The sequence below is a fragment of the Dasypus novemcinctus genome, chromosome X (genome assembly GCF_030445035.2).
Source record: "Dasypus novemcinctus isolate mDasNov1 chromosome X, mDasNov1.1.hap2, whole genome shotgun sequence".
Classification (NCBI taxonomy): Eukaryota; Metazoa; Chordata; class Mammalia; order Cingulata; family Dasypodidae; genus Dasypus; species Dasypus novemcinctus.
The window spans coordinates 36,660,901-36,681,344 of NC_080704.1; the positions used below are offsets into that span (position 1 = coordinate 36,660,901).

General features: G+C 38.5%; 1 protein-coding gene and 1 pseudogene across 3 annotated transcripts in view; both read right to left on the minus strand.

Moving 5' to 3' along the window:
• DMD (dystrophin) overlaps positions 1-20,444 on the minus strand; it is a 2,676,723-nt gene that overhangs the window by 1,382,292 nt on the left and 1,273,987 nt on the right. The window lies entirely within an intron of this gene.
• On the minus strand, positions 665-8,024 carry LOC139438107 (general transcription factor II-I pseudogene; annotated as a pseudogene).

Consider the following 20,444-nt stretch of genomic DNA (forward strand, 5'->3'; position numbering starts at 1 on the left):
TTTCATTAAAGGAGCTCCGATTCCTACAATGCATTTATTAAACTGAGATGCAATATAATAATTTATATTTCAATTAAGAGGTGGTAGGAAAGTTCATGACTGCAAATAAATTGGGAATGTGGGTGTTTTCCCTACTAAATTAGGATCTGCTGTGAAAATTATTAGGATCTGCTGTGAAAATTATTATAAAGCTATACTTCCCTTACACTTATGCTTTCTAGCCTGTAGCATGTACTTATTAAACAATACTATTTCGAAGAATTAAAATATATATACAGTCTTTATCTGAATGAAGATTGCAACCAAAGGAAAGAAAAATCTTATAGAACGCAACAATAAAAAAAAATTTCAGCCAAACGAAAGTGAGGAAAAACAAATCTACACTGATATGAGTTGAAGAATGCCAGAAAAATGCTTTTGTCCAAAAGTCTCTCCTACAGCGGTGGCAATTTTCCTTTTGGTTACATAATCCACAAATAAATGCATGTGGCTTGCAAAGCAATTTGTTAAAGTAAAAAGTACTCCTGAGAAAGTTAATTCAAAATATAGCATGAGTTAGTTAAAGGCCATAAAAATCACTTTCCTTCAATATCTGTGAGATCCAGTAGTGGGAATAGGAGAAATGCTGTTACTATTTTGTATCTTCTCCTATGAGTGTGTGTGTTATTGTTGAATTATATTTGTTTTCATTTTTGATGGAAAATGGAGAAAGTGTAATTTTGATGCCTGAGATAGGATGGAGGAGAATAAATTGAGTGGAGGGCTTGGAAAGAGGTTTCCATGTAGAGGGAGGGATTAAAGAGTGATATGAAGCCTATAAAACGAGAAGAATGAGAGTGCCAAAGATATACTGCTTACTTAGGATCTTTCAAAACCTTTGTTTTTACTCAATGATAAATATATATTCCTTGATTGTCTATTTATGACAGGCATTGGGGGGATATGGGCAATTTATAGTTTGTTTGTTGTTTAATTGGTCAATATATTCAGGCCTAACATTTTAAGTTACCCTTCATTGGCTGTAAGTCAAGACAATGATTCTTTATACTAGGCTGGGAGTTCAAGAGACACTTGGCTTCTCAGATTTCTGGGTGAGGATTTTCTCAGGAACTGAAAATTCTTCAATACTGTGCTTCAACTCATGAAGAAAAATTTTGGTTCTTTGTGCAAACAAGTTACCTGGGAGTTAAATTTAAGGTCTATTTATTTGTATCTTTCTCTAGGAAATAAGGAAAGAACTGATATCAGGTAGTTGATTTTTTAAAAAGTAGAATATTATGTGGCATCATTTTGTAGTAAAAGATATACTTTGTAATTATATCTTATCTACCTTATTTTTTATTTTTATTTATTTTATTTTATTTTAAACTTAAGAAAAGTTTTAGTCAAATATACAGATACTAATTTTTCACTCAATCATTAAGGAGAGCTGTCAACAAAGAATCATTTAAATGATCTTTCAAATAGAAAACTAAAGAACTGAACTATCACAGGTGTTTTCTTTACTTCAGAAGCTGAGATGTTCCAGTAAGAGATACCTTCACTTGACTGGAAAAAAAACACCATCACTGAAGGCTTTGTTGAATACGTAAAAATTCTGATGAGATTCATCCCTCTCATTTTTCCTGTTATTTTCCAGCATGGCTGTAAAATCCTTATAGCACATTCCAAAGTAAACCAGCCATTCCAAATCTACAATCACTCTGCTCTTTAATTCAATTCACAGAATTGCTGAAAAAATACACATTTCTATCTAAAAGAAGGAAAAAAAAGGTCCGTATAGAAGTCATTTCTGTTACACAAGTATATTACACAGTTTGGGATAATAACAGGTCCAAAAGCTCTTCTCAACCACAGTACTTTAAGTCTAGCAGTAAGAGATCTACCATGTTGAATCCAGGTTGTTTTTGGTTTTTTTTTTTCCAATTATTTTTTATTTTTATTTTGAAAGAAGCTTTAGATTACATAAATGTTACTTCAACAATATAGGGTATTCCCATATGACCCACTCCTTCCCTCTCCCACACTTTCCTCCATTAACAACGTCTTTCATTAGTGTGGTACATTTGTTAATCATGGACTATAGTTTACATTATAGTTTATCTTTCATTAGTGTGGTACATTTGTTAATCATGGACTATAGTTTACATTATAGTTTATATACTCTGCCCGCGCAATTTTGCAGAGTCTGGTTCTTGCTTGATCTGAGCACTTCCATCAGTCTCCTTTAGTTTTTCTGTTGCAGGAACCTCCAACTGGTTTGGCTCAGCAGATTCTTTTATCACTCTTGGGCCTTCTGACTCACTCTGGTCCAGCAACTGGTTATTAATCACAAGGACTTGAAAGGGTCTAATGACTGTGAATTTAATGAACTCTGCAGATCTAAGATACTTCTCATGGAGCTGAGAAGCTCCATTCAAGCTGGGGACTCTGAATGACACTCCTGGGGGCATGCCATTGACCGCCACACAGCCAGAGTTAATTGTGATTTCCTGTAGGGAATTTTCAGAGGGAAACCCACACCAATTGCTTCGCCAATTTTCGACTAAAATGGTCATTCACTTGTTCCCTTAGCTGTATAGTTTTTTCAACTTTTGACAGTTCTTATTATCAATGTCTGAATAGTCACCCGAATGATAAGTTCTTCAACACCTGACACCTGACAGTAGTATTAACATTGGGTGATGATTATATTTTTCTTGGAGGGCTCCTAGAGGAGGTGCTCTCTTTAATGGCTGTCTCAAACATTTTGGGCATTTTAATGAATTTAATCTTGGCTTTGTTTCTGAGTATCTTCTCCAGCCTTGGAATGCCCAAAGTAGATGGTCTTTGAAATGGCACACCGTCAGGTAAGCCTTCCACAGAAAAGTCTTCTGGGAAAGGTTCAAATAATGCAAATGGCACTTTCACAGCTTGTTTAAGGCCAAGAGCTTCACCACATTTTTCATTGAAAAGATTTTCAACATTGTTTTAGGTCCGTGATTTTGGCATTCCAGGCCTAAAAGGAAAAGTCCCTTTTTCAAGGATCAAAGGGAACAGTAGAACCATTTAGTCTGGATAGGGGTTCGAACAGCTGATGTCTGTGGATTGTTGTTATTAAGCTCTTCCACAGTGACCTCAATTTCAGGAATCTTTAAATTGCTCCCAGGGCTTCATGGTCTTTTTGGGGACTGCAATGCTTTTAGTGTTTATGTTACTAGACATTCCAGGAGACAAATAGGAAAGAATTTGTTCAGATTTTTTAACAACAAACTTGATTTTATGACCCCCATGCACAATTCTTTCAAATCATGGAATTCCAAGCCCGGTAGGACTTCGAAAGGGAATCCCTTCTGGCAAACCTTCTACATATAAAAATTCAGGATTTGTTTCAAACACAGGGTACAGAAATTTAACTGCCTCTGTGAGTCCAAGAGCTTCAGCAAGTTTCAAAAAAAAAAAATGGCTTCCGCTTGTTTGCCAAGCTTGGTAATTCTTAACATTCCAATCTTCATGACTGGCATATTTGTTCTTGGTTGAGTAACTTCAGTTGAACTGTGAGTCAGAAGTTTTGGTCTTTTAACAACAAATTTCATTCGATCGCCCACTTGAATGATATTTTCAAGCCTTGAAATTCCATAGGACAAGGGACTTCTAAAAGGAATGTTTTCTGGTAGAACTTCCATATAGAAATCATTAGGACATGCCTCAAATTTCCAGTAAGGTATAGCCTTAGCTTCAGTGTTCCCCAAGGCTTTAGCAAAATTTTTGCAGAAAGGTTGATCTACCATCTTTCTTAATTCCTTCAGGAAGTCCATCTGTGTAAAGATCTTGAACATGTGACTGGAAAAGGGGATATGGGACTGTCACAGGACCTTTGACTATTATAACTTGAGTGTATTTTCTTTCAAACACCTCTTCAACTTGCTAATATAGATTAATAATTCGAACATTCCATTTCTCAAATTTGAGCTCCCTCACTTTCCATTTTCCAGTACTGGCAGGTTCAGTAACTGGGGGCTGTGGTGGCTCATTGGTCTTTGATCTCTTGGTAGGTGGATAATAATCATCATCTTCAATAGTCAGCTCAACTTCAGGATCCTCAATTTTTTCTGAAGGGACATGCTTAGTAGAATCTTTCACTGGTGGTTCCATATCTATTCCTTCATTGCCTGCTGAAGTATGAAGGCTTATCTGAACACTGTATTGATAGTAATGAGGGTCTTCTGATTCTCCCTTCATTGTCATAGCTGCCATTTCTACCCACAGTAGAAATGACAGAATCTACTGTGGGTTCAGTTTGCACTTTGTGGGAACCACAGCTTCCATGTGGAGACAGTATTGACCTTTCAACATCTGTTACCAACACATGACCACCTAGGTGCTTCTTTGGCTCTAGGAAAGGTATCTTAATGATAAATAAAATCCCAACTTTGTTCTCCAAAATCCATTTTAGGGTTGCAAGATCATAATTCTCAGGGTGTTTAAAGGTAACCCCTTCATGAAGCCCCTGAACTTCCACAGCTGACTTATCTCTTAACATCTTCTCATATGGAACAGGTACCACTGTTGATCTGCCTAAAACTTTTCCATAGCAAAAGCAGAAATATTCCTCAACTGATTTTCTCAGTGTCTTGATTTCCACAGCATCTACATTCATCAGATTTGTCTGTGTTTTAGATTTCATTTTATGCATCTATGCAGTCTTTTCTTTTTCTTCAACACAGTATTTTACAAAATCTTTCTGAAAATTCTTCCTGGTATTGACAAAAGCATGTCTTCTTTCTGTTCTAAGAACCACCACGTCTGTTTCATACATTGCAATGCAGGCCACTTCTGCCTTGGACTTGGTCAATTCTTTACACAATGACTCAAGAGCAGACATGAGGGATGTCACCATCTTCCTGCTCTTTGAAGACTCATCTTCAACAGTTAGGGGAGACATGAGCAGCTGCCTCCAGGAAGCACCAGGGGCTGGTGTGCTAAAGGGAAGCAAGTGTGGGCCTCATGCCAACTGTGGTCACCATAGAGCAGCCTCGGTCTGAGACGAGCTGGGGAGTGGGCAAGAGGCAAGATGGCAAGGGGTCCAATGTCTTGGCTGAGCACCTGTAACTGGTGAATGGCAGCTCCAGCAGGGCCTCTCAGTGCTTTGATCTGAACACAGAGGACAGAGGAAGAAGCTGTGGTAACTGAGGTGGGGATGGGGGCCAATCAGAGGCTCCTTTTCTATGATCTCTGAAACAGATTCTGCCAACCTTTAGTTGTTTAGAACTGGCAGAAGGAAATCCTCGTGAGGCTGAAATTTGAGGAACACTTGGGTTTCCATGTTGACTAAGACCTCTTTAAGTTTGATTGGAGATTAACATTTCATTTGTCATGATTTTGTAAGGTGCTAAGAAAGTAATCAATGACCACAGAGTTACATGTATAATTTCTAGAGGATTAGGTATGCTTAAACAGGCTTAGTAAATAACATTTTTCAAGAGGAATCAAGCTATGATACTAAGAGGGGGAAATTCTTGGATAAGCAGAGGGAGAAGAAGATAATTTAAGACAGGAAGGACAAACTACTACTGCTCAGTCTCATTATCTATCAAAAGATTCATTTTGTTGCATTTTGTTTTCAGATTACTCTGTCCAACCATTTCCCAAAGAAAGGAGGTTTCACACTGTTTTTTTTTGGACAAGAAAGACCAAGTAAATGAAAACTGTTGTTGCTTTAAACTGCTTTAGCTGTAACTCTCATGAGGATCTCTGGCATATGTGGCTTTTGTGTTAATTTATTAATATATTTTATGAGGAAGTAGACTCTAAATAACTACATAGATGTGCAAATGCATATATATATATATATATATATATATATTCTTCAAATTTTATTCACAGAGGCCTTCCAGATTTATTTTCATTATTGTCATTTGTTTTAAACCTACAGGGGAAAAATAGCTCAAAAAACATGTTCATGGAGCTCTCTATAATGTCATTTATATAACAAGAATATAAATGTTAAAATCATTGGTACTATGGTCAGTTGAAACTTCATCTGTTTTACAACTTTGCAGGCCACTGAAGTTCCTCTGTGATCTCTGAGGGATGTATTCTTGAAAGTAATGTTTGGGAATCACTTTATCAATGGAAATTGACATCAGATAACCATCACATTCAAGTGAAGCATTGATAGAATGGTCAATGAGCTGTGGAGTAATATATATAAGACATTTCTGGATTTTTTTCCTGTAGCCATTTGTCTTCATGGATAGACACATGAAATTGGTCTTCTGCCCAGCAGGAGCAAACTGATGTCTTATTTCAGCTTCAAAAAGAAAGTGATGGAAGTGTAATACGGCCAACCGAGAAGGAATCTACAAAGTTCACTTCATCAAGCCTTCTCAAGGAACTTCACAGGTACCTGTGATCAGTAAAAGTTCTCTGGCCCATTGGCAAGGTGATCTCTGATTGCACATGTGCTCATAATATGAAAGTCTAAACTGCAGACAATCATGTATTGATATTTTAAAAATTTGCCAGTTCAGCCAGAAGCCAGGATAGAAGTATGGGACAGTTTTTCCCCACATATGTCAGAGGAATCATGGCCCATCTGATACCTTGATTTGGGGCTTCTAAGCTCCAGAACTGTGATACAATAAATTTCAGCTACTGTAAGGCCTTCAATTTGTGTTACTTTGTTAAGGCATCCCTAAGACACTAAGCTTGTGGGTAAAATCAAGTTGCATCAAGAAGCCAATGGAAGTCAGAAACAAAAGTAGGATCATAGACACTGAGCAACTTAGTTGATTTCTGGCAGATGCTTCTGTTGTCCCATGAAGCCACAAGGGCAGTGATTCTCCTCTAATGCAAGTATACCTAAATAGATAAGACCTTATTGGGGTCCAAGCTGGGCCCCTTAGTCAGGATGAGAGAGTCAGGGCCATTAGCAAAGAAGAAGGCACGTGCAGCTGTGGGGAGATTATGCACATTGATTTTATTCCATGCTCTTTTCCACCTTTCTCTGCTCCCTCTTCCCTGTTTCTTTAAGCTCCCTTTGTTCTCTCCATTCCTCTGTTTACATGGGAGCTCCTTTAATGTTACTGCTATCAGAATAGATGATTGGCTCTTACAGCTGCATACCTATCATGTCACATATACTGATTACCTGGTGCATGGATCAGTTGGAATCAAGTCCATCCCAGAAGCTGAGTGCAGTTTTGCTGTGTCACTGTTTCCTGGATATAGCAAGAAGTATCCAGGATCCTTAGGCCATTTAACTATTGGACTCTAGAGTCCATACAACCTCTAGTGAGAGTTCATCTACTGAGGCCAATATCAGATAGGTTGGTGGTTTTGAGTCAATTTGTCATTGCAATGATATCCATCAAGCACAGTAGTGAGCAGGTGGGGCAAGATGACGTCTGAGTGAGTGCACCTCATAATCTCTCCTGCAAAGAAGTGGCTGAGTAGGGTCGGAATCCTGCTGGACCAGGCTGTTTCGGGTGTTTGCAGGGCAGGAGGTGTCTGGATGTCGATTTGGTGGGACGGTGACAGAGGAGATTCTTGCAAGAGGTAGAATTTTGGGTCTTTCGCTCGTAGGTCGGAGGTTGTGGGCGGGACCCTTCCCCCTGAGGCTGGCGGCCGGCTGCGGCGATTCCTGAAGGCTCTGCTGTGCTGGGGAGTTCCCAAGCCCTGAGCGTGGGCTTGTAGGGCGGGAGGTGTCTGGATGTCGATTTGGTGAGACAGTGACAGAAGAGATTCTTGTGAGAGGTGGAATTTGGGGTTTCTAACATGGAGGTCAGAAGTTGTGGGCGGGACCCCTCCTCCTAGGGCTGGTGGCCTGCTGCTGTGATCCCTGAAGGCTTTGTTGTGCTGCAGTGCTCCCAGACCCCATGTAACCAGATGTGTGGTTCCCAGGTCTGTGTCCCCTAAATCCTGGTGGCCCACATTCCAGAGACTCACATGCCTTGAGTCTGCAATATCACAGACTTCCCATCCCCGAATCCACTGCGCCCTGAGGTCCGTCTGAGGTCCTTGATTACCCTAGCCCTCGGCATTTGCGTTTTTTCTCTCTCTCCTAGAACTTGGAGGAGTGAACCAGCTGACTTAGGGAGAGTCTAGGAAGAAAGGGGAGGCAAATCTGCTGAGAAAGCTCAATTTACCTAAACGTCCTGGGACAGGAAACTTGGTCTGGGAGAAAGTGGAGTCAGAAAATCAATTAGACCTCTCCTAGCACACCTAAGGGGGAGGGACTATAGGAGGTGCTATCCAAGCTTCCAGTAGCATATTTGGGATTTCTGGTGAGGTGTACGTGATCTCACATGGGAAATAAAGAGTCATTGTCTTCTTTGTTGAGTTGGTTCAACAAAGACCTACTTGAATTACCTACCGGACCTCTCAGGAACCTTTCCTGCTGCCCTGGGAAAAAGGGAAGTGAGGAAAGGAGAAAGAGGGAAGGTCAGATCCCTAAGTGTATTATTTAACTGCAAAGAGGATTCCAAGTTTGAAACGTTGGTTCTTTATTATTGATCTATTTATTTATTTTTTGTCTTGGTTGTTAATATTGCATTGTCTCCTGGTCTTTTCTCCCCCAAGGTCCTTTTTCGTTTATTTAATTTTTTTTCTCTTTTTCTTTTTCTTGCTTTTCCCCCCCCTTTTCCTTGCCCCCACTTTTTCTCTTCTCTTTGTTTTCTTTTCTCTCTTTTTCGTCTTCTTTTCTTTTCTTTTCTTTATATAATAGCTGCTGCAGGGAGAGCTTCACACTTGCTGTGTTTTCTCATCCTCCATTTCCTCTTTTCTGTGTGTATTGATTTTGGCCACCTACGCTATCCCCTTTCCCCCACATCTTTCTATCCTCCATCATCTACTGTTTCTCTTACATTCCACCTCCATTTCTTTGGCCCCCAAATTGTCTGACTTTTTATTTCTAACACCTTTGTTCTGTGTTCTGTCTTTTATCCACTCTTGATATTATTGTCTTTCTTTTTTCTTTCCCTTTCTCATGAAAACACTGGCCTTTTAATTCATACTATATTCCTCCCCATATTCAGTTGACTGTCTCATTATAGTTACTCTACTTACTGCTATAACTCTAAATAACTTACGTGAGTAAGAGGAGTTGGATCTAATAGGCATATGCATATCATTACACCTGAATACAGCAGGATATACATTTTTCTCAAGTGCACATGGATCATTCCCCAAGATAGACCATATGCTAGGCCACAAAGAAAGGCTCAATGAATTCAGAAAGATCGAAATCAAACAAAATAATATCTCTGACCACAGTGGAGTGAAACTGGAAATCTGCAAGGGCCAGAGGCCCAGATTTCACACCAAGATATGGAAATTAAACAGCACACACTTAGAAAAACAGTGGGTCAAAGAGGAACTCTCAAAAGAAATTAATAACTACCTTGAAACCATTGAACATAACACAACATACCAAAACTTATGGGATGCAGCAAAAGCAGAACTGAGAGGGAAATTTATAGCCATAAATTCATACATCAAAAAAGAAGAAAGAGCAAAAATTGAAGAACTAACTGCACATTTGGAGGAATTAGTAAAAAAACAACAACAAAGTAACCCCACAGGAAGAAGAAAGAAAGAAATAACAAAGATAAGAGCAGAACTAAATGAAATAGAAAATAAGAAAGCACTTGAAAAGCTAAACAAAACCAAGAGCTGGTTCTTTGAGAAGATCAATAAAATTGACAAACGGTTAGCTAGACTAACAAAGAAAAAAAGAGAGAAGATGCAAATACACAAAATAAGAAATGAGAAAGGAGATATCACCATGGACTTCACAGAAATAAAGACTATCAAAAGAGGATACTTTGAAAAACTAAATTCCAACAAAAATGACAATTCAGAGGAAATGGACAAATTCCTAGAAAGACATGAGCAGCCTATATTGATGAAAGAAGAAATTGATGATCTCAACAAACCAATCACAAGTAAAGAGATAGAATCAGTCATTAAAAAACTCTCAACTAAGAAGAGCCCAGGGCCAGACAGCTTCACAGGTGAATTCTACAAAACATTCTGGAAAGAACTAATGCCAATCTTGCTGAAACTCTTTCAAAAAATCGAAACAGAAGGAATATTACCTAATTCATTCTATGATGCCAACATTACCCTAGTACCAAAGCCAAAGAAAGACACCACAAGAAAGGAAAATTACAGACCAATTTATCTAATGAACCTAGATGTAAAATTCCTCAACAAAATACTTGCTAACCATTTTCAACAGCACATTAAACGAATTATACACCATGTCCAAGTGGGATTCATTCCGGGTATGCAAGGATGGTTTGACATAAGAAAATCAATCAATGTAATACACCATATAAATAGATTGAAGGAAAAAAATCACATGATTATATCTATAGATGCAGAAAAAGCATTTGACAAAATACAGCACCCTTTCTTGATAAAAACACTGCAGAAGATCAGAATACATGGAAATTTTCTGAACATGATAAAGAATATATATGAAAAACCCACAGCCAACATCATTTACAATGGAGAAATCCTAAAATCTTTCCCTCTAAGATCAGGAACAAGACAATGACGCCCACTATAACCTATTCTATTTAACATTGACTTAGAAGTATTTGCTCAAGCACTGAGGCAAGAGCCAGATATAAAAGGCATTGAAATTGGAAAGGAAGAAGTCAAAATTTCATTATTTGCAGATGACATGATCTCATACACAGAAAACCATGAGAAGTCTACAACAAAGCTTCTAGAACTTATAAATGAGTTTAGTAAAGTCGCAGGTTATAAGATCAATGTGCAAAAATCAGTAGCATTTCTGTACACCAATAATGAGCAAGCTCAGGAGGAAATCAAGAAACAAATACCATTTACAATAGTAAATAAAAAAATCAAATACCTAGGAATGAATTTAACTAAAGATGTAAAAAACTTATACACAGAGAACTACACAACACTTTTCAAGGAAATGAAAGAAGACCTAAATAAATGAAAGAATATTCCTTGTTCATGGATAGGAAGACTAAATAGTACTAAGATGTCTATCCTACCAAAACTGATCTACACATTCAATGCAATCCCAATAAAAATCAACACAGCATTCTTTAAGGAACTATAAAAACTAGCTATGAAATTTATTTGAAAAGGAAAGAGGCTCCGAATAGCCAAAGACATACTGAAAAAGAAAAACAAAATTGGAGGATTCACACTATCTGACTTCAAAACATACTACAAAGCTACAGTAGTGAAAACAGCATGGTATTGGCACAAGGAGAGACACACAGACCAATGGAACTGAATTGAGAGTTCTGATATAGATCCTCATATATATATAGTCTATTATATTCGATAAAGCCACCAAACACTTTTAACTGGGAGAGAATGTCCTATTCAACAAATGGTACCTGGAGAGCTGGATATCCATATGTAAAAGAATGAAAGAGGATTACCATCTCACACCTTACACAAAAATCAACTCAAGATGGATCAAAGACCTAAATATAAGAGCCACGATCATAAAGACTTTGGAAAGCAGTGTAGGGAAGCATAGACAAGACTTTGTAATAGGAAAGGGCTTCATGAACTTCACACCAAAAGCAGGAGCAACAAAAGAGCAAATAGATAAATGGGACTTCCTCAAAATTAAAGCCTTCTGCACCTCAAAGGAGTTTGATAAGAAAGTGAATAGATAGCCTACAAAATGGGAGAAATCATTTGGTAACCATATATCTGTTGGAGACTTATAACTTGCATATATAAAGAACTCCTATATCTTGAAAACAAAAAGACAAACAACCCATTTAAAAAATGGGAAAAAGATTTAAACAGACACTTCTCTAAAGAAGAAATACAAATGGCTAAAAAGCACATGAAAAAATGCTCCAAATCTCTAGCTATTAGGGAAATGCAAATCAAAACTACAACGAGATACTATCTTATCCCATAAGATTGGCAGCTATGAAAAAAACAAAAAACTACAAATGCTGGAGAGGATGTGGAGGAATGGGAGCGCTCATCCACTGCTGGTGGGAATGCAGAAGGATCCAGTCATTCTGGAGGACAGTTTGGCGGTTTCTCAAAAAACTAGCTATAGACTTGCCATATGACCCAGGATTTCCACTGCTGGGTATATAACCAGTAGAACTGAAAACCAAGATACAAACCAATATATACACACCAATGTTCATAGCAGCATTGTTCACTATTGTCAAAAGTTGGAATCAACCCAAATGCCCATTAACAGATGAATGGATAAATAAAATGTGGTATATACATACAATGGAATACTACTCAGCGTTAAGAACGAATATGCTAAAAACACACGTGATAACACGGATGAATCTTGAGAACCTTATGTTGAGTGAAGCAACCCAGGCATTGAAGGACAAATATTACATGACCTCAATGATATGAAATATGTAAACCAAGCTGCTTCAGAGACTAGAGACTGGTTGATAGGCTTAAAGGAATTTTGGGGGTAGAGGAAGGATGTAAGCTGACACCTATGTGAAATCTATGATAAGCTGGAGGTAAGTATTTGTACAAGGAAAGGATAAAATGAGGGAATAGGGCTACCTTTGGGTGGGGCTTTGCAGGCTTGAGGGGGGCTAGGGATGGGATGATGGGTAATATTGCCAAAGAAATTGGGGGAGGGTGGGGTAATATGTGAACATAGGAGATTGTCAGGTATTTGGTTGAGAGTATAATACTGAGAAAACTTTTTCAAAAATATAATAAGGAAGATTACCTGTTTAAGATGCTTAAAGGGGATAATCCAATGCAGGACAGGCTCCTAGGGAATATGTGAATGCTCATTTCGCCATAGTGGGTTATATCATTGGATAGAGACCCATATAATGAGAGTGAAGGTATACCCACATCCTGGGGAGGACTGATGCTCTCAAATAGAGGGAATTGTATCTCTTGAGAGAAATGGTGGCTCCCAGTGCATTAGGGCAATTGAGCATGTCAAGCCTTCAACACTGTTGCAAGTATCTGTGAACATGGCCCTTCAAGCAATGAAGATTGACTGTCACTGTGGGCCCTAAGGGGGGGGGGCAGGTATTGAATAGATGGAACCAATGTAACTGTGTGGGCAATAGAAGTGTTCCACAAGATTATGCAAGAATGGATATAAGACATGTTAAATTACACCAAAAATATATAGGGGTCGATAGGCTAAAATGTAAATCATAATGTAAAACATAAGATAACTAAAAATTTAGAAAATTGTATAGTCTAAAATATAAACCACAATGTAAACACAAATATTACCTTGTTTGAAAGCTATTGTCTCAATATCTGTACATCGATTTCAGTAAATATAGTATGAATATGTAAAAAGATTATTGCTGTGGAAGGGAAAAGGGTTTTATGTTGGATATGTGGGAGTACTGTATGTTGTATATATGAATTACTGTGATCTAAAACTTTTGTGAAAATAAGCTTAATAATTAGAAAAAAAAGAAAAAGGATGTAGACACTGAGGAAAAGATGGAAGTAGTTGCCTTGCCAATTTGTATACAGGGCAACACTTATTGCAGTGATGGAAGGCAAAACATCAAAAACAAAGCTTTTGCATTTTTAAATTTTTTGATACCCCAATTTATTTTTACCTTAATTTTTCTAAATTAATATGTATTCTATATCTAACCTTTAAATTCATCACTATATAACATTTTACTATTAATGGAACCCGGCAATATATTGGGCCTCACTTTTGAAGAAGTTTTGGATCACAGAGAGGTTCAACAATGGCAGGGGAGGAATACTGGTGTGGGATGTTATTGACAGGGGACACATGGCTGGCAGGAAGTTCTTCAGGGCATATATCCAGGGTATATAAAATTGTTTGGATATTTTCATAGTGGATACAATTAAAAACAACTGAGGGAGTGCTGAGTTCCTAGCCAGGGGAGCTCTATCACAGTCCCTAAACGAACAGCAACAATCCCCCAAGTGCAACTGCAAAGACCAAAAAAGAAGGAAGGTCCTACAATGAGCCCTTGATACTAATGACTATGCTTGTGAGCCTGTGCACCTGAAATAAGAACAAGGCCTAGAACTGCAGGGTGCCTACGAGTTACCCCCTGAGAGCCTCTCTGTTGCTCAAATATGGCCAGTCTCGAAGCCAAACTCAGCATGTAAATGTGTTGCCTTCCCCCCGCATGGGACATGACTCCCGGGGATGAGGGATGAGCCTCCCTGGTGCCAAGAGATTACTTCCAAGTACCAGCTGATGATGTAACTAGAAAATGACCCTGAATAAAAGGAACAATTCGGAGCAGCAGAATATCTCAATCTACACATAATATCAGGAGATAAAAATGCTTTTTGACCTGAATCAAAGGGGGAAATGGAAAGGACAAATGAGTTTATATGGCTATGAGTCTCCAAAAAGAGCCGGGAGGTTATCAGAGGGGTTGCCCTTATGCACACCTGAGCAGAGTCCCAGACACAGATAAAGAAGATACAACCCCACATATTGGTTCTTCTGAGGGCTACAGAGACCCACAGTTTCTATGGTCATGGCAGATGAAGTTCAGTGCCATGTTAATTGGCCCTTCTTTGGAGTTTGTGTTTCTGTGTGATGGAGCTGGACTCAGATGTGATCTTTGTTCACAAGTCTCTCCTGTTACTTTTATACCGGAACTGTAGTTGGTGCTGGGGTTTAATGTATACCCAGAGGACCTGAATCTCTGGACTGACCATGTGATAGCCAGGCCCTGAGTCTCAACAGACTTTCAACTCCTACATTCTGGTTTATTGGACTTAGCCCATTCAGCTAACATGGAGGTGAAGAATGTCAACCACCACACGAGGGAGCCAAGAGTGCCTACAACTGAAAGCAGAAGAATTGCATCCAGCATCCATGTGGAATCTATATCCCTCTTGATATAGTTGTGGAGTGGACACAACCATTCCAAGGTCCACAGGATGGAGGAATAGAGTATGGATTAGAGTGGACTTACTGATATTCTTTTCATGAACTATTGTGATTAGTAATCAAAGATAATGTGGCATTGATGTGGAGAAAGTGACCATGGTGGCTGCTGAGGGTAGGGAGTGGGAGGAAGAGATGTGATGTGGGGGCATTTTCAGGACTTGGAGTTGTCCCGGGTGGTGCTGCAGGGACAGTTACCAGACATTGTATGTCTTCCCATGGCCCACTGGGTGGACAGTGGGAGAGTGTGGACCATTGACCATTAGGTGCAGTGGTGCTCAAAGATGTATTCACCAAATGCAATGAATGTCTCATGATGATGGAAGAGATCGTTGTTATGGGGAGAGGAGTGGAGTGAGGGGGGTGGGCGGTATATGGGGACCTCATATTTTTTTAATGTAATATTAAAAAAATAAATAAAGACAGAAGAAAGCACTTTAGTGTCAAGAGGCCTCAGAGTGGAAGAACCCTTTGCAACAGACAAATTCCTTTACTCAGGAATCCAGACTCTCATGGTAAGGACTAGATACAATGGTTCTGGCCTCTTGGACTTTGCAAAATGTGTGGAAACATATTAGTCACAGTTCTTTTCACAAAGCAGTAAAGAAAAGGTACCAGTGTTGTTTATTGTGACAGTCTGAAAATCTTTTATGAATTCCCAAAGAGAGAAGATTATGTTTTGGAACTAATCTATTCCTGCGGGTAATTGGACTACATCAGGAGTAAGTCATGACTGAGGTTGAGTCTCTGCCCTCTTACTGGAGCTAATATAAATGAAGACACACAGGAAAGTGAGTTGCCATATTTGATCCTGCAATGTGAAAAGACTCCAGGTTCTCCCACAGCTGAGCTCAAGGAGAGGAGCCGTGAGAGACTCAGAGTTGAGGCCCAGGGAGAGATGGCCCATATGCATCATAGCTCACAGCTGAACTTGAGAAGAAAGTGGAGCAGCTGAGACTGAGGATTCCTAGTAAGATACAAGCCCTATGCCTTGTTGCCCACAGCTGAGCTCCAGGAGACAGTAATTCTGGAGGGGAAGGCAGAGACCTTGGCAGAGATCGGGTGGCCATCTTGCTTCACCACATGGCAGGACCCTGAGAAAACATCTGCTGATGCCTTGATTTGGACAGTTCACAACCTTGGAACTGTAAGCTTTTACCCTAAATAAAATTCCTGTTATAAAGGCCAACTGATTTCCAGTACTTTGTATCAGCAGCCCTTTCAAAAACTGACAGTTATGACTAACAATTATTAGATTTCAGTCAGTCTCAGATGTACCCTCAATAACCAGAAAATTAAAGAAAAGCTACCCCTAAGTGGTATATTCACACTCACTCATAGGCACTTTAGTCACTTCCAAAGCAAGGGCAATTTGCCAAGAGTGAATATATAATATTTAAATATTGATTAGGCATTAAAATAGATGCACGTATATATTTACATAATATATACATATATAAATAAATACACAAACATACGTGTGTATGTGAATTTGTGTTTGGACAAAAAATAATATGCTTGTCATACATATAAGTAGACAAGAAAATTTTAGGTACTGTATTATAAAATACATACAAATTTTCAAGTAGCCAGAAAACATTATTGAACTAGGATAAATATTTTTAAATGCAATGATTGGATTATTATTTCCAAAATTTAAAAAAAAGTCCCCTATCATGGTGATAAAAATAAGAACAAAACACAGGCTTATCACTGACTTCTGACCATGTGAAGTTCTATAATCTTTTACTTCCGGTATCTCTAAAATAGAGGATCAACTCAAAATACAAGATGACTTTATTATTAAAAACAAGAATCGAGACACCTCATACAATTGATTGTAGGGCAAGAATGAAAACATTCTCAGCAAATAAAAGAAGATACAGCAAACATTAGAAGGATAAAAACTATTTTCTGATTTAAAAAGTAAATGGAATACATTGCAATGTCTATTTTTTATATGAAAGATGGCTGGGCTATAGATTTTATTACCTGTGTATAAATATTACACAGATGAGTTTTTCCCCTCAAAGTGTAACCATTAGTGTCCAATTATTCAATTAAAATTATTATGAGAGCAAGATACACAGTCCATTACTCAGCTTCAAATGGAGTCACCTTGAACACAGATGTTTGGCATAACAGACTGCTTGCAGTGCAAATTTTACAGAAAGATAATAGTTTTATCACAGAGCATTCAACCTAAGAATGCTAAGATTCAAGATATCCAATATCCTTTCTTCCACTATAAAGAAAGGAAGCCCCAAAATCAAAACATCGCAAAATATAATTCTAGAAACAATATTATTAACACATTAGGAATAAGATAAAGATTCTAACTTTAAATGTTAAAGTATGTAACATTGGTTAATCATTCCAAGTGAAATCTTAAAAAAAATAAAATAAAATGTGAGCCATAGAAATAAGCCTAAGTTCCATAACTTTTGAAAACATTCAAAGCAATTTAGGTTTAAAATTAACAAAATATATAAATAATCTGGAGGGCAGGCTTTATGGATGTGTGACCTGTGAAATTACGCAAGCCCCAGCATTTGAGAAGGGCCCCCTCCTTAGTTTAGTACTCTGCTGGCACTGTCTTGAAATTTCTTACTTTTTCAACAAGGGGACCTGCACTGTCTTTCTGCACTGGGCCCTGAAAATTATGTAGCTGGTGCTGATCACAATAATTTTGGGAAAAATGGCCAATACATAAAAGGATGGAATAAGAATCCAAACTAATTTGGATACGTTAGAGAAATAATAAAAAGGATACATGAAATTCAAATTAAAGGCACAAGGACACAGTGACATACTGGTGAAGGAAAAATGAATACCAAATGAATGACTTACGATTATGAGTATAATGGGAAGAAAAGAATCCAAAGAATATCTTAGTTCTTTAGGACATATTAAATTACATTATGGAGATAAGAATGAAAGATAATATAATTAAAAGTCCCTTATTTTTTGATTATCCGTGTGTCTGAATGGATTGTTCTGAATAAAATGGTATTTTGTAAAATTCTGTGGGAGAAAATCACATTACTGATTGTTTCCTTTGCAAATCATCTTATTGATATTACCGGGTCCAAAATATTCTTTGCTGATACATCGCTTATTTTAAACTGATCTTTATCACAGAAGAGCTCCTATTCCAAATGTTTTCCACTCTCACCTCCTTAACAGCCCTGGGTTCTATCCTCCTATTCTCCTTTCTTCATGCTACCAATCCAGTACAACCTAAAAGAGATCTAGCTCCCTCTCAAGAATGAACTCCTTCATGGGTAAATTTTCTCAACCTACTCCTCTATACCTCAAAATGACTTCCACTTATTTATTTTCTCTCCTTTCTACTACCAAAGGTAGCCACTCCATTTTTGATCTGTGTCCTATGCTATAAGACCCTGATCTTACATATGAAGTCTCTGTATGTCTATTGGATTTTCCCTCTGATTACAAACATGCTTAAAATTTCACTGTCTTAAAATGTCAACAGAACATCTTCTCTAATATTATTTTAATAGATTTTTAATATTTTTAAAGATATATAGATCATACAAAATGTTACATTAAAAATATAAGAGGATCCCATACACCCCCATGCCACACCCCCTTCTTTCATCAGTGTGGCACATTCATTGCCTTTGGTGAATACATTTTGGAGCACTGCTACACAGCATGGATTACAGTTTATGGTGTAGTTTACACTCTCTCCCAGTACGTTTGGTGGGTTATGGCAGGATATATGATGTCCTACATCTGTCCTGGCAATATAATTCAGGACAACTCCAAGTCCTGAAAATGCCCCTATATCACACCTCTTCTTCCCTCTCGCTGCCCTCAGCAACTCCTGTGGCCATTGTCTCCCCACCAATGATAGTTCCTTCCATTGCTAGAGTAACAATAATTTTATAGTAGAACACCAGTAAATCCACTTTAATCCATATTTTATTCCTCCATCCTGAGGACCCTGGGATGACAATGCCCACTCCACCTCTAACTTGTGAGGGGGCTTAGATCCCACAAGGCTGATGGATGGAATTCTCCTGCTTGCAGTGGTAGACTCTCTCAGTTCCCTAGTGTGGTGTTTGACCATCCCCAACTCCCTGTCAGCCAACACAGGCAAGTCCAATGAACTGAAAAGAAGGTACTGCAACTCCACTGAGGCTTGGGGCCCAGCTGGCACACATTCCAGAGATTCAAGTCTCCTGAGCATACACCAACCCCAGCACCAACCACAGGTTCAATAAAAGTGACAGAAGAGGCATCTGTAGAGAGGTCACATCTGAGTCCAACACCATCACACTCAGAAGCACAAATACCAAAGTAGGGCCCCTGGCAAGACACTGAACTCCAGAGTCATCTGTCATGACCGTAGGACCTGGGTGTCTCCGTAGCCCTCAGGAGCACCACTATTTGTGGTTGTATCTACTTTGGCTGTCTCTGAGATTCTGCTGATATGTGCACAAGCACAAATCCTCTGATGACCTCCTGGAAGATAGGCTTACAGGAAATGGGGGAAGGAGGGAGGAAGGAAGTGAACCAACACCCACATGGGCAAAATCTATGATACAGTGGAGGTAAGTAGTTGTGCAGTGAAGGGAGAAGATGGGGGCATAGGGATATCATTGGGTTGGGCTTTGCAGACTTAAGAGGGGATAGGTTGGGAGGATGGGTCAGAAGGTCTAATCTTATTACTTAACTCAAATTACTGACCTGCCTCTCTCATTTTTTCACCACCAAAGTCTTGAACAGTAATTTACATTTATTAACTATACCATTGCCCATGTCCTTTTTTTTTTTTTTTTGGTAAAAGCAAAATCCTGTATTTTGGGGACTTTTCTGGTCACCTGGGAAGCACATGGGCACTGCCACTCTGCAGCATCCACCCAGGCATGGCCTGCACAAGAGAGCCCTTCCCCCCATCCTTGGTAGTCACCTGCATGCGTCTTCGGATCCGCCCCTTCCATTTCCTCTTGAACCCCATTGTAATCTCATGGTTGCTCCTAAAGCACTTTTTAACAAGACAACTATAATTAAAAAGTGAAGGAGTGAATGAGAGTTGAGCAAATAAATCCAGCTAGTAGAGATTATTGCTTAAAGCACTAGGTTCTTCATTTTATATATGGGAATCTTAGTAAAAAAAAAAAAGGTACTTTTCTTAAGTATTTCTATGTACTGAGTAAAATTAAATTCTATGTATTGAGTAAAATTAAATTCTTAGTGTACTAGCTCCCTACCATTTTAGAGACGATCCAGTAGTTCATGCCACTTTATTCTTTAATACACTTCAAATTGTTCATATACTTCTTCTTAAAACCGGATGTATCAAAAATCTTAGTCCATAAAGAGTACTTCTCATCAATGTTTTAATATACAGATTTCATCTTATTGGTCTAGCATATTTTTTGTCTTCTCAATCATCTGGAGCCTAGGTTTATTATCACCTCTTTATGGTGACAGCCTATTTTTAGCCATAGGCTCTTGATCTAATTTTTTCAAAGTTCACACTAATTTAAAGAGGTCTATAAGT